Source organism: Protopterus annectens, chromosome 13.part0, assembly GCF_019279795.1.
Source record: "Protopterus annectens isolate FY-2018-M chromosome 13.part0, PAN1.0, whole genome shotgun sequence".
In the NCBI taxonomy this organism is placed as follows: domain Eukaryota; kingdom Metazoa; phylum Chordata; order Ceratodontiformes; family Protopteridae; genus Protopterus; species Protopterus annectens.
Window position 1 is genome coordinate 1,360,108,054 of NC_056747.1, and position 12,643 is coordinate 1,360,120,696.

General features: G+C 41.7%; 1 protein-coding gene across 2 annotated transcripts in view; it reads left to right on the forward strand.

Moving 5' to 3' along the window:
* Nucleotides 1-708: 708 nt before the first annotated feature.
* PLEKHM1 (pleckstrin homology and RUN domain containing M1) overlaps nucleotides 709-12,643 on the forward strand; it is a gene marked incomplete in the record, with an annotated part of 788,682 nt that continues 776,747 nt past the window's right edge. For both annotated transcript variants that reach the window (XM_044055392.1, XM_044055391.1), the window contains 1 exon segment: nucleotides 709-973.

Here is a 12,643-nt window from a genome sequence, read left to right on the forward strand (position 1 = left end):
TGTCTTACTTTGTCACAGGTAATATATTTCTGAATTGCAAATGGATGTGTCGTGGAAGAAAGGCCTTTCTAGCATGAGCTGTATGGCTCATGGTAGGCACTTTAGTGAATGTCACAGATCATCTTCACCTTGGGAGATTATTCTCTTAAAAACTTCTGCACTGATGATTTATCTCTCTACATACAATGGAAATTATATACGAAAAGGAAGGTATTAATTGTTGTAGTTTTATATCCTTAACCAGAGCAGGTTGCCAGGATATGGTTTATGATTGCAAAGTTCTGTAACTGTTTTAGGGGAAAAATCATGTTTCTTTCAAGCATTGTAGTTTGATAAAGTTATATTAATGTAATATTTGGTGTTTGTGTAATGCTGCAATTCCCGGATATGTACCTAGGTATCAATACCCACTTCTGTGGAGCTTATTAACAATAATCAGGAAATTAACTGCAAAACGTTAGAAAAGTGCAGCTGTCTTCATTTGCATAATTTATAAATACTGTTGTGATGCCAACCTGGGGGTGCAGTTATCGTTGTGGGGGGATATTTAGGCCTCCTGATGCAACGATATTCTCTCTTCAGGGGCCGCAACTGAATCAATGCCTGCTTCCAGCACTAGGTAGCGCTGCAGCTTGCATAGCACGGCTATCCTCATCAACAAGGTGACGTCCTTGGAATGGGTTCTCTCCTCCTTCTGTGGTTTGCTGTGCCGCACGTCAATCATGGACACCTAGACTCCCGGAAGTTTTGGATTAGGCAAACTTCCGGGATTAATGTCTGATACTACAGCTGTAACTCAATCGTGTGCTTTGCATGATGCGGCACAAAAGGGAAATAGGTGATCTCAGTTCGGACAGGTATTTTGGGTCTGAAAAGTCAAAGACTACCTCATAGGCGCCAGAACCATAGGGCGAGTGGGAGGGAGCGCCCCCCGGAAACATCATTGCTGCTAGCACCAGAGTCCACACCCACGGTAAGCTCTGCTCTCCGTTTTTATAGTAGTAAGTGGTGATGCTCCGGTTTCATAGTTGCAGGTCAGGAAGTTCCATTTTCATAATTGCAGGCCGGGAAGCTCCGTTTTCACAGGTGTGTGTATCTGCATATACTTACAGTGTTTATCTGTCTAATACAACTACAAATCGTAGGTAGCTGATTAATGTTATTCGCTATTAAGACCTGTTTTATACAGTCTATACAACTGGCAGGTCAGGCAGTGCTTTTCTGTGTCCTATCGCTCTGCCATATATATATATATGTGTGTTTATACAGCTGTGTCTTTGTCGATGACAGTGTGTGCATTTTTTGGAGTGGGTAAAGGTGAGCCACTCTATAGCTCAGCCCACTACACAGGCAGTCAGTATGCAGAAATAGGCTTATCTTCTTTACTTTTTACTTGATGCATGCTAGAGAGGTCTTTAGTTGCAAGCTAAAGCTCACTACATATTTGAAGTGTATGGGCACTTGGTGTAAGTGCCCTGATAAATAATTTTTGCATGATTTTCACAATTTATAATTTGATATTTATTTCATTTCCTCTTATATGTGCACTTCCTTGTTTTTTTAGGAGATTAAGTATACTTAAAAGCTATAGTTTTCTCTCAGTATTACCTGTTGATCATTTAGTTCTGTCTTTCTGTGATATAATACTGATGCCAAAAAATAATAATGAATAGTTATAGCATATCCCGAATCTTTCCGTCGACACCGTCGACTCAACTGCATTTTTAATATTTTGTAATGTACTTGATTTCTCATTTTGATCAGATAAACTTTGAACAGTAAATACCCCTTCATATGGCCTGTATAAATCTGAACTAATCACATGATCCTAAGAATAAATAAATAATCCCATTTGAAAACTGAGCCCAGATGTTCTCCACGTCTTACTTGTCAAGGCTAGTATTCCAAGTATAACATTCAGAGAAGTATATGAAACAAAATGAATGGAAGCATGTTAGGATATAAATATTATTTTAATTTTATTGCATAAATAGACATAATTTCCTTCAAAAATGAAAAAGAATACCTGTACTCTGAAAATAGGATTTCAAAAATCTCAGTCAGCGCTTATTTATACATACAAATCTAAGACGGAAATCTGTTCAGTTAATAGTGTAGACAGCAATAATATCTGTTTAGAAATGTACCGAATGACACAAGGTTAAAATCAGTATAACGTATACATAAATTCTCCTCTCAACAATGATCTCTACAATAATGCTTTTTCTTTTCTTTTTTTTTTTTTTTTTTTTTTTTTTGAAGATTAGAATTGCATATATGGAAGAGCAAGATATAATACCAAAAAAAAGAGAGTGAAATAGATGGTGTGTTGAGTTGGCAGTGGAAGTGTAGTGTAACTTGAAATAGCTCATTTCGTTTTTAATATTTTGTGTGTGTGTGTGTGTGTGTGTGTGTGTGTGTGTGTGTGTGTGTGTGTGTGTGTGTGTGTGTGTGTGTGTGTTCAAACCCTGAACCTTGGGTACAAGGACCTGCATTCTCTACCCACACCGCCACTTGTGATTTAAGGAGTTAACATTGGTGGTTTTGTGGCAAATTAGTGAGAACGGAATTCACTAAATAATGATAGCCTTTTAAGTTTCAGTTTCCTATCATTTTTGGAAATGCAAGATAACACAAAACACTGTTTCAGCAACTTTCTAAGATTATGCAAGCAATATTTAAAATGTGTCCCTGGTCCCCCCCCCATTTTGGCTTTTTCCACATCTCTTCTGCTGTGAAATTGAGATATTTAGTTGTGTTAAGTGTGTGGTGCAGTGGTAATGTTGTCGCCTCACAGCAAGAGGTTCTCTGGAGTCTGTATGTCCTCCCTCCCTCTGTTTGTGTGGGTTTCCTGTGGTTTCCTCCCATGTTACAAATATATGCATCTGAAGCATTTATCCTTGGGTCTCTGCTGAACATTGTCTTAGTTCCAAGTCAGACTTTCCCAGTAAACAAATGTTAAATAAAAAAAAAAATTACAAGGAGCTGAGAGCTTCAAGGGCACAGAAGTTTAGTGCTGCTTATTCTAAGTCTGTATGCCTTGTTAGTAGCACAATGGGTAGTAGCCCCTCTTGATGCAGAAGGCTGTGGGTTCTACTCCCACAGTATGCATATGGATCGCTGATACTGTACTGTGTTGTAATTTAAAGAGAGTAGATGCTGCAGTCCTGTGAAGGTCCTCCTTTGGAGGAGTTATCCAGTAACTATGAACCTGTTTTCAGTTTGTCACCCATTCCCTATTGCAATATTACTAGCTTATTTTTTATTTAACATAGGCAATTTATTCTTCAAGGGCAGCAGCTACCTTATATTTCATTGTTTCATCTACAAATAGAGTTGCTTCCTAGCAGCAACCTCATTAGTTACATATCCCTTTAATGTGGAATTATTTAGATGACTTACTTCTGCAGAGATTTTCCATATTTATTGATATTGGTGGATTGTTATGACAAGTTTGAGTGACCTTTTATGGTTCATAGATTCATAGATTAGTACTAGGCTAACTGTCCTCGGGGACCATTTTAAGCCTAGCCAATTACCCCATGTGAGAATCAAACCCCGCACCTTGTGTTTCTAAGTTAAGCACCTTAACCATTACGCCAACCTCCCACCCTAGTTTTGTCATTATTGGTTCATACATTTTGTTTCTTTGCTTGCTAGAAGACTGTTCAAAACTATGAATTTAAAACCCATTCTAACAACCGGTGCTGTATCATACAAGGAATATAATTTAATACAATCAGGAAGCTGGATCAAATAATGCATGGCCCTAAAAATGTGTTTGAAGACAGCCCAGAGGAAAGTGTGAAAGGCTCAAAATCATGGGCACATTTTAAGTTGTACTCTTGCTACCAAAGGAGTGGATGAAAGTAAACAGTTCACACCACATTGCCTTGACCTTTGACCTGGCCAAGCCTTTTGACACAGTCCCCTAATCAGGTGGAGTACAAAAAAGAAGCAAACACCTGCTTCACTAGCTGGATTGCCAACTTGCTCACATGATGCAGGAAATCAAAATAGGGGAAGAGAGTCACCAATGGAGTCACCCAGGGTTCGGTGCTGAGACTTTTCCTGTTTGGCATATACATCTCAGAAATAAATGGAAATACCAAAGGGCGTTGGCCAGCTAAGTTTGAGATGACTGCAAGCTAGGATCAGTTATTGAATCCCCAAATTACTTAACCATCATGCAGGAAGGTTTGTCCCAAATAATAACTGGTGTCAAAATCCTGACAATGCTCTCTGAGAACTGACCCAGTTGTTTGGCATTTGGGAACTTGTGTGTACAGTGACCTAACTTTTAACCAGCATGTGTCCAGGGTTATAAGAAAGCCTTTCTATATTGCACAGCTTATAAACAAATTGATTGTGACTAGATCTAGAGATGTTGTTATCACCCTTTACAAAGCTCTCATTAGGTCAATCATTTTGTATAATACCCACTTTGGCATGTATCTGTCCAGCCCCATGTAACAATTGGAATAGCCACAGAGATACCTTACAAAAAGGATACAAGTCCTAAACAATAGGTCTTGCATGGACCACCTCAAAGATTTATTACTATACTCAGTATCCTACAGAGTGGTTAGAGGTGACATGTCTGGCATACAAGGCGTCCTCCGACCTAATACAGATGGACCTACTGAACATTAGCAAGTCAAATGACATCAGAAGTACTCAGTACAGGTATCTAAACTGAATGTTGTGGATAGATTGATATATATCACAGAGACTACCACTGTTCCAGAACAGACTAAAAATAAAACAAAGCTCATCTGTCCATATTCAAATGTAACTTGGATACAAGGATGGGTAATAGAAAATGTACTCCAGGATTGCTCCTCATGCCACTAACGGATAGAGACAGTTCCTAAATGCTGCATCCCTTACATGGGTCCCCTCAAATTATCTATGGTATGACCACAGTTATTCTCACTTGGGCTAATATGCAATTATCAGCCATGGGGATTTTCAGAAAATGTTAATTCAAGCACCAAAAGGGAGTTGGATAAGCTTACTGTCCTCCAGGTGAACCTATGTTGTGGTAGTAAGTTGTTATTAAAAAATTGCCCTTTTAGATCACTAAGTGCCCCCCCCCCCCCAGTCTTCAACAGCTTCCGGCGCCTATGATTTAGAGGTATTTATATCTGGCGTCTGCAGATGGGTTTCCATGTATGCTGAGTGTGTATAATTTTCTATCCTTGTAATTTTGTACTTTTAGGTTAAGGGTACTCCCAAGCTTGATGGTTAAACTAGGGAGCAAAGGGCCGAGGTGTACCCCTCTAGGATAAACTGTGCCAAGCCTGCCCCATTGGGATGTATAGTACTCCCCTCGTGCCCCACCACTACACAGGAGGTGTACCCCTCTAGGATAAACTGTGACAAGTCTGCCCTTGGGATGTATGGTACTCCCCTCGTCCCCCACCACTACACAGGAGGTGTACCCCTCTAGGATAAACTGTGACAAGTCTGCCCTTGGGATGTATGGTACTCCCCTCGTCCCCCACCACTACACAGGAGGTGTACCCCTCTAGGATAAACTGTGACATGTCTGCTGTTGGGATGTATGGTACTCCCCTCGTCCCCCACCACTACACAGGAGGTGTACCCCTCTAGGATAAACTGTGACATGTCTGCTGTTGGGATGTATGGTACTCCCCTCGTCCCCCACCACTACACAGGAGGTGTACCCCTCTAGGATAAACTGTGACAAGTCTGCCCTTGGGATGTATGGTACTCCCCTCATCCCCCACCACTACACAGGAGGTGTACCCCTCTAGGATAAAGTGTGACAAGTCTGCTGTTGGGATGTATGGTACTCCCCTCGTCCCCCACCACTACACAGGAGGTGTATCCCTCTGGGATAAACTGTGACAAGTCTGCTCTTGGGATGTATAGGTTCATAGGTTCATATTAGGCTATCTGCCCTAGGGCATTTATAAGCCTAGCCAGAGTGTGTGTGGCTTTCACCACCCCTTAGGATGAGAATACTATACCCATTAGTTTGCTGTGCCTCTGTCCAGCAGTGATACAGAGATGATTCCCGGGGTAAACCTACGATCTCCCATCCACTCGTCAAGATTTCTCTTGAACAGAGTCAGTGAGGGGCTCTGCCTCACATGGACTGGGATTCTGTTCCATAGTGAAGGGAGTCCCTGGGTGATGAATCTGTCCCTCCAGCACATCCTATTTATATCCGTGTTGAGGTTTAAGTCTCTTGCTCTCGTGGCTCTGGTGGATTTGGATTTTTTGAGGTGGAGCATGTCCATTAATTCTGGGTTGGACATGGCCTTGTATGTCAGGCACAGATCACCTCTGAGCAGACGGTATGCGACTGAATAGAGCTGGAGTTTCTTCAGTCGGGCATCGTATGACATATGTTTGAGCCCCTTTATCCTTTTGGTGAGGAACCTTTGGGGTCTTTCCAACTGCTGCAGGTGTCGGGTAAGGTACATTCCGAATGGGGCGTTGTACTCAATCATTGGTCTGATAAGTGAAGAGTACAGGGGTACAATGACCTTTCCTGATCTGGATGTGAATCCTTCATGATCAGGTAGGCAATGTAGAAGGTCTTCCTAACCACTTTGGCAATGTGAGTGTCAAAAGAGAGGTTACTGTCAACTTGGGTCCCCAGGTCCCTGATAACTTCTTCCGTGTTTAATGGATTACCACCTATGTGGTAATTAGGGGTTACCTTGTTTTTCCCAAAGGGTATGACTATACATTTTGTGGCATTTAGCTTAAGGCCATGGCTCTGGCACCAGTTATCCATTTCTATGAGACCTTTCTGGAGGATGTCTGTGTCTGATGGAGTGTCAATTATGGTGCCCAGTTTGCAGTCATCTGCAAATTTTGTCAGCCACAATCCCCCTATGTTTGCCTGCACTTCAGAAAAATAAATGCCGAACAAGAGGGGGCCGCCGAACAAGAGGGGGCCCAGGACTGAGCCCTGTGGGACACCGCTCGTGACCGGCTTAGAGTCTGACATGGCACCAGCAACTCTAACCCTGTGTGTTCTGTCCTTGAGCCAGTTTGCAACCCATCTTGTGACATATGGGTTTACATCTAAGCTGGTGAGCTTTTCTATGATGCCCGAGTGGGGTATTGTGTCGAACGCTTTTGCTAGGTCAAGGTAGGCTGTGTGAACTGCCTTACCCTCATCAATGGTGACTGTTTCGAAAAAGTCGACCAAGTTCAAGAGGCAGGCTCGTCCCCCACCACTACACAGGAGGTGTACCCCTCTAGGATAAAGTGTGACAAGTCTGCTGTTGGGATGTATGGTACTCCCCTCGTCCCCCACCACTACACAGGAGGTGTACCCCTCTAGGATAAACTTGTGACAAGTCTGCCCTTGGGATGTATGGTACTCCTCTTGTCCCCCACCACTACACAGGAGGTGTACCCCTCTAGGATAAAGTGTGACAAGTCTGCTGTTGGGATGTATGGTACTCCCCTCGTCCCCCACCACTACACAGGAGGTGTACCCCTCTAGGATAAACTGTGACAAGTCTGCCCTTGGGATGTATGGTACTCCCCTCGTCCCCCACCACTACACAGGAGGTGTACCCCTCTAGGATAAACTGTGACAAGTCTGCTGTTGGGATGTATGGTACTCCCCTCGTCCCCCACCACTACACAGGAGGTGTATCTCTCTAGGATAAAGTGTGACAAGTCTGCCCTTGGGATGTATGGTACTCCCCTCGTCCCCCACCACTACACAGTACCAAAGATGGACAGTTTAGAAAATGAAGAAAAAAAACTGCAGAGGGACCTGGTGTGCATAATTTGACATAACAGCATACATATGTTTATAAAGTTGCCTTGGCTGGCTGCTAGAAATGCATTGCGAGTCCCACAACTATAATGAATAAAGTGGAAATGGGACATAAATACAGCAAAGACAGAACTTTCTGTAATGCCATGAAAGGATTTTTGCAGTGATTTGCCTCCTTGTACATCTGATTGGGGGGGGGGTGCACCTCCAATATCTCTGCTGCGACTTTATGTACTAACTCTGAGATACGGTACCCTCACAATGTGTATGTGGCTGTGCTCCCTAAACACCTGTGTCAGCAGCATATTCTAACTCTGAGATCACTGTACCTTTCGGGGGGGGTATTCTGAGGTACTGAACCCCCGATATGTGTGAGTGGCTATGCCTCCACACCTCTGTTGCATATTCTAACACTGCGATCACTGTGCCTTGGAGAAAGGGGAACACTTTGATGTGTTATAACCTTAGACTTGGTACGTGTACATTTTCATGTGTTTGTTCTGCCTCAGTTGCAATCCTCTTTTAGCAGGAACTCTGATATCTTATGCGCAAGAGAAGTTTTTAGCCTCTGGACACACAATTCACAAAGTTTTGCCCTGACAAAAACAGTCCAAATATCAGTAAAGAACACGATAAAATAAAGTACCGGAAACCCACAAGCTGTGTTGCATGCTTTAGTAATTCTGGTGTCATAGCAGTGCACATTTTTAAAATTTAATGTTTTTTTTTGTAGTTGGAAGATTACTGTTATCTGATGCACTGTTAACATTTGCACTTAATGCACATTTAAGTGACAAGGAAATATTTCTGTGAAAGGCAAATATAACTTTCTATACCTGATGTCTGTCCAAAAGTGAACCCACTAATCATGTGTTTGCTGGAGCATGTATCAACCTTACTTCCTCTTGCTGAAACTTGCAAATAGCATGTGACATGGTGTGTTATTACACAGAGCAGTCATACTGTTTGTTCTAAGGAACTATGCCTTTCTGATTACTCGGAAGGCTGTGTCTAAAGTTCTAAACGGCATCTCTGTGTATTATTTGAGTGATGTCTCTGGGGCAAAGGTTGCATAGTTCAGCTACTGATTGCTTCTGTATCCCATATTTTCAAGAACGGCAAGTAAAACTTTGAAGCTGAAGTGATGGATGTATAGTATTATAAACAATAGGTGAAATAGTCGGGTGCATTGTCTAAAACTGTTGCAAACCTTGAAAAGGAGCATAATCCTTGAGCAATTGTAAAAAACAGGCCATCTCCAGGGGATAGAGAGATAAAGCCCCGACTCCAGCTTAGACATCTTGGGATTGAGTCACTGTCCAGGAGATGGGAGTCCTGGCAAAAATGTTTAAAGATGTGAACTGACAGGAAGGCAACCCACTGGCACATGGACACTGTGGTCATACTGGCTGCCACAGATCAGTACCATCTGTAGGTTAAGCTGGAGCATTGCAAGTTTTCCTACAACGTGTTAGTAGTGTACACAGATTGCAACATAACTCACTGCAGTGTCACTGCCAGGGACACCAGTAAGGCATGTTGTGTTGATACTGTGAGGCAAGACAAGCTGATGTGCTGTGGTCAGGTTGGTAGTGCAGAGCGACGAAACCTGTGACCCGGGACCAGATAGGCTCCCAAGTACTAAAATCAGTCGATGTGGTGTGTGTGGGAGGGGTACCCATACCAGCTCACCAGTGGTAAGGGGGTACTTGGCTTGTCGCTATAGTGACACTCTTTGAAGACTGGGTGTTCTGCCAAGTTTGACACCAGGATTTGGGCTGTGGTGGGGGTGTGTGTGTAAATGCAAGCATTGCGTTTGGTAGCCAGAGTCAAACATGCGTTCTAGATGACATGTTGTGGAGGCAGCTACTGATCATAAAACGTGTCTACCGTCACAGGGCAGTAGGGGGGTTAAGATTAAGCAGAAAACTCTTGTCAGCTGCCTGTACAGTGACCAGGTTGCCTCCCAGAGAGGAACGTATGAGACATTCAGATCATAGAAAAGTTGATGGTTCCCCAAATTTCATGGATAAAAAGTATTTAAAAACTGCACACTGCAGTGGCATGCAACACAAGATGGCCTACTGAGGTAGTGCTCAGAGGCTGACCAGGGTAGCCAACTTAAGTGGCAGTTTGAGCTGTTCAAAATAAATCCTTGCACCATGGCTCATACTGACAGCTGCCTCATTGCAGGAATGTACCTGCTTTCAGAACTGAAAGGAAAGTCTAGGGTTCAGCTACCTTGGGTCCATAGTTGATTACTAGGCTAAAAACCCTAAAGGGCTTTTTTAAGGCTATCCGTTTTTCCCAGTTGTGTTGGATAGGGTGTGATACCATAGGTTTTATAGGCAGTATATATAACTTGGCTATGTGTCCCTGAACAGGAGTGGTGGCCAAAAACTTTATCAGCACCGCTTAACACTGTTGCAAATTAATGAACTGTGTTCTGCCCATGCCTTGACTTAGCTGAGCCACACTTGGAGGGTAACTATAGAGAAAATGCATTGCAAGGAGGATTTTACAAGTCCAGAAATGTCCATGAGGCCAAAAAGAAGAAGCAATCAGTCCATCTCATGTATTTTCTAATCCATTCATATCATGAGGTCAGTTTCAAAGTTGTCCAGAAGTAGGCTTCTTGAGATAAGAAAGATACGTAGAGATGACGGCGTATTTGAGTCACTCTATGATGTTGTGATATTGTTTTCCATTGTGCCAAGCAGGGGATGCTTGTGGTGATCAGAAGCTTGGATGGCAGTTCAGCTGTTGACAAGACATGGTGCATCTCTTTCTGCTGACTCTTGAGTTTAGGCAGGTGGTTACCAACTCCAGAAGCAGTTTTCACTGTGGATCTGGCACTGACCTCAACAACACACATTCTGTCAATGCAGGCTTTTCTTCTGACACTTTAGTCCTACAGCATCGCTGCACTTTGATTACTCAAGAGTTCTTGCTTCCAGGGATTGCAGAGCCGTTGTCAAATATTCTAATAAATTTAGTGACTCTGTAGTGCATTCTGTTTACCCTTCTAACAGAAATGAAGAATATGAAATTCTGCCTTCAAAGGCAAACTATGGTGAATGGGCTTTTTTCTCCTCGGATGTCCTCTCCTTTGAGCACGTCCTGTTTCCGTCATTATACTGTATCAAAGACAAAAGACACTGGAATCCTTGTGTCTTTTTGCACCCCTTTAACAAAACTTCACAGAGTAGCTTTAATATTTAAACACAATCTTTTTAACTATTGATGTTGTAGACTTGTTTTCCAATATACCTCATGAAGAGGGCTTAAAATATTTAGAAGAACTTATGTTTGAAGATAGTTTTTTATCCACAATGAATGTACTACAGTTATACAGTTAATTGAGTTAGTGTTAAAGTACAGTTTCATTTACTTTAAGGGTGAATACTTCCATCAAGTAAAGGGCGTAGCGATGGGGGCAGCATGTGCCCCTACCTACGCCAATCTGGTTTTAGCTAAGTGGGAAGAAAAAGTGGTGTTAGAATCTATTTACAAGCATTGCTGGAGTTTTTACAGAATATTTTTGGATGATTTATGTATTCTGTGGGTGGCACCAATCATCCAGATAGAGGCCTTTATTGATTTTCTAAACAAAAGTACTAGTTTCTTGAGTTTTACTTTTAAAATATGTAAGGACAAGTTACAATACCTTGACATTGAGATTTATAAGAAAATGATGTATTCAATTCAAGGGTGTACAGAAAAAGTACATACTCAGAATTCCTTTTTAGAGTTTAATAGTGCCCACCCTTTTCATTAGAAAACGAACATAGTCAAAGGTCAATACATTAGGGTAAGTAGGAAGACTTCCAAGGACAGCGATTTCTCTAGTGAAATGAGAACCCTAAAACAAATGTTTAAAGCAAGGGGTTATCCAGATCAAGTCGAGAAAGAGGTTCAGAATGAAAGGGGTGTGAAATTCAAACCAATCTTGGGTGTCCAATTATCTGAAGACAATATGACACGAGACACTTTGGATGCAAACGTTGGTAGAACACTAATTATTGAAGTCAATGCCAGTTCAAATTAGTTAAAGAAATTATGGAGAGGGAGTGGAATAGATTTTCTGCCTTCACAGACTTGGAGAAAGTGTCTAAAGGAAGCTCAAAAGTGGTTTATAAGAACTCCCGTTGTTTGAAACTCTCCTGGAATTGAATTTTAAGGAAGGATGTATAAATAGCAACAAAACAAAGGGTAGTTTTAAATGTGGACATTGTTCGCAGTGTCCGTACATTATAAACAGGGAAAGCATTTTCTGGAGAGTAGGAGTTTAGTCCTTGACGGAAAGGAATTTAGTAACGAATTCGAAAGGCCTAGTTTACTTAGCATTGTGTGGGATATGTCAAGCATTTTACATGGGAAAAACTGAACGTAAATTGAAAAGGAGGATTTATGAACACATGTATGACATCCAGATTCAAAAGGAGACTAATGCTATGTTTAAACACAAACAAGACTGTCCCAATGCTCATTTTGGGTGGCAGGTCACATTGGAGGCAAACAAGCCACCCGGTCTCAATGAAAACCTTTAATTAATACCCTTACTTAAACTTAGATCAGCCAAATTGTAAAGTTGGGTACATTTATGTCAGGTTTTAGGTTGGTTTTCCCTGCTATTTTCTTTATTTACATTAAGTAACTTTTACCATATTTATCAGTTTTTTAATTCATTGATGCACATTCGTTGTACAAAGTTCAATGGAGAATGCATGTTAACATATTTTTAGGTCTTCTATACACATTTTGTCATGATTCTAGAAGACATTTTATATGAATGACCACAAGAGGGAGCTAGTGTCTTATACAGTTCACAGTTTTCTCCGTATTTAACATGGTTTTTAATTTATAAAT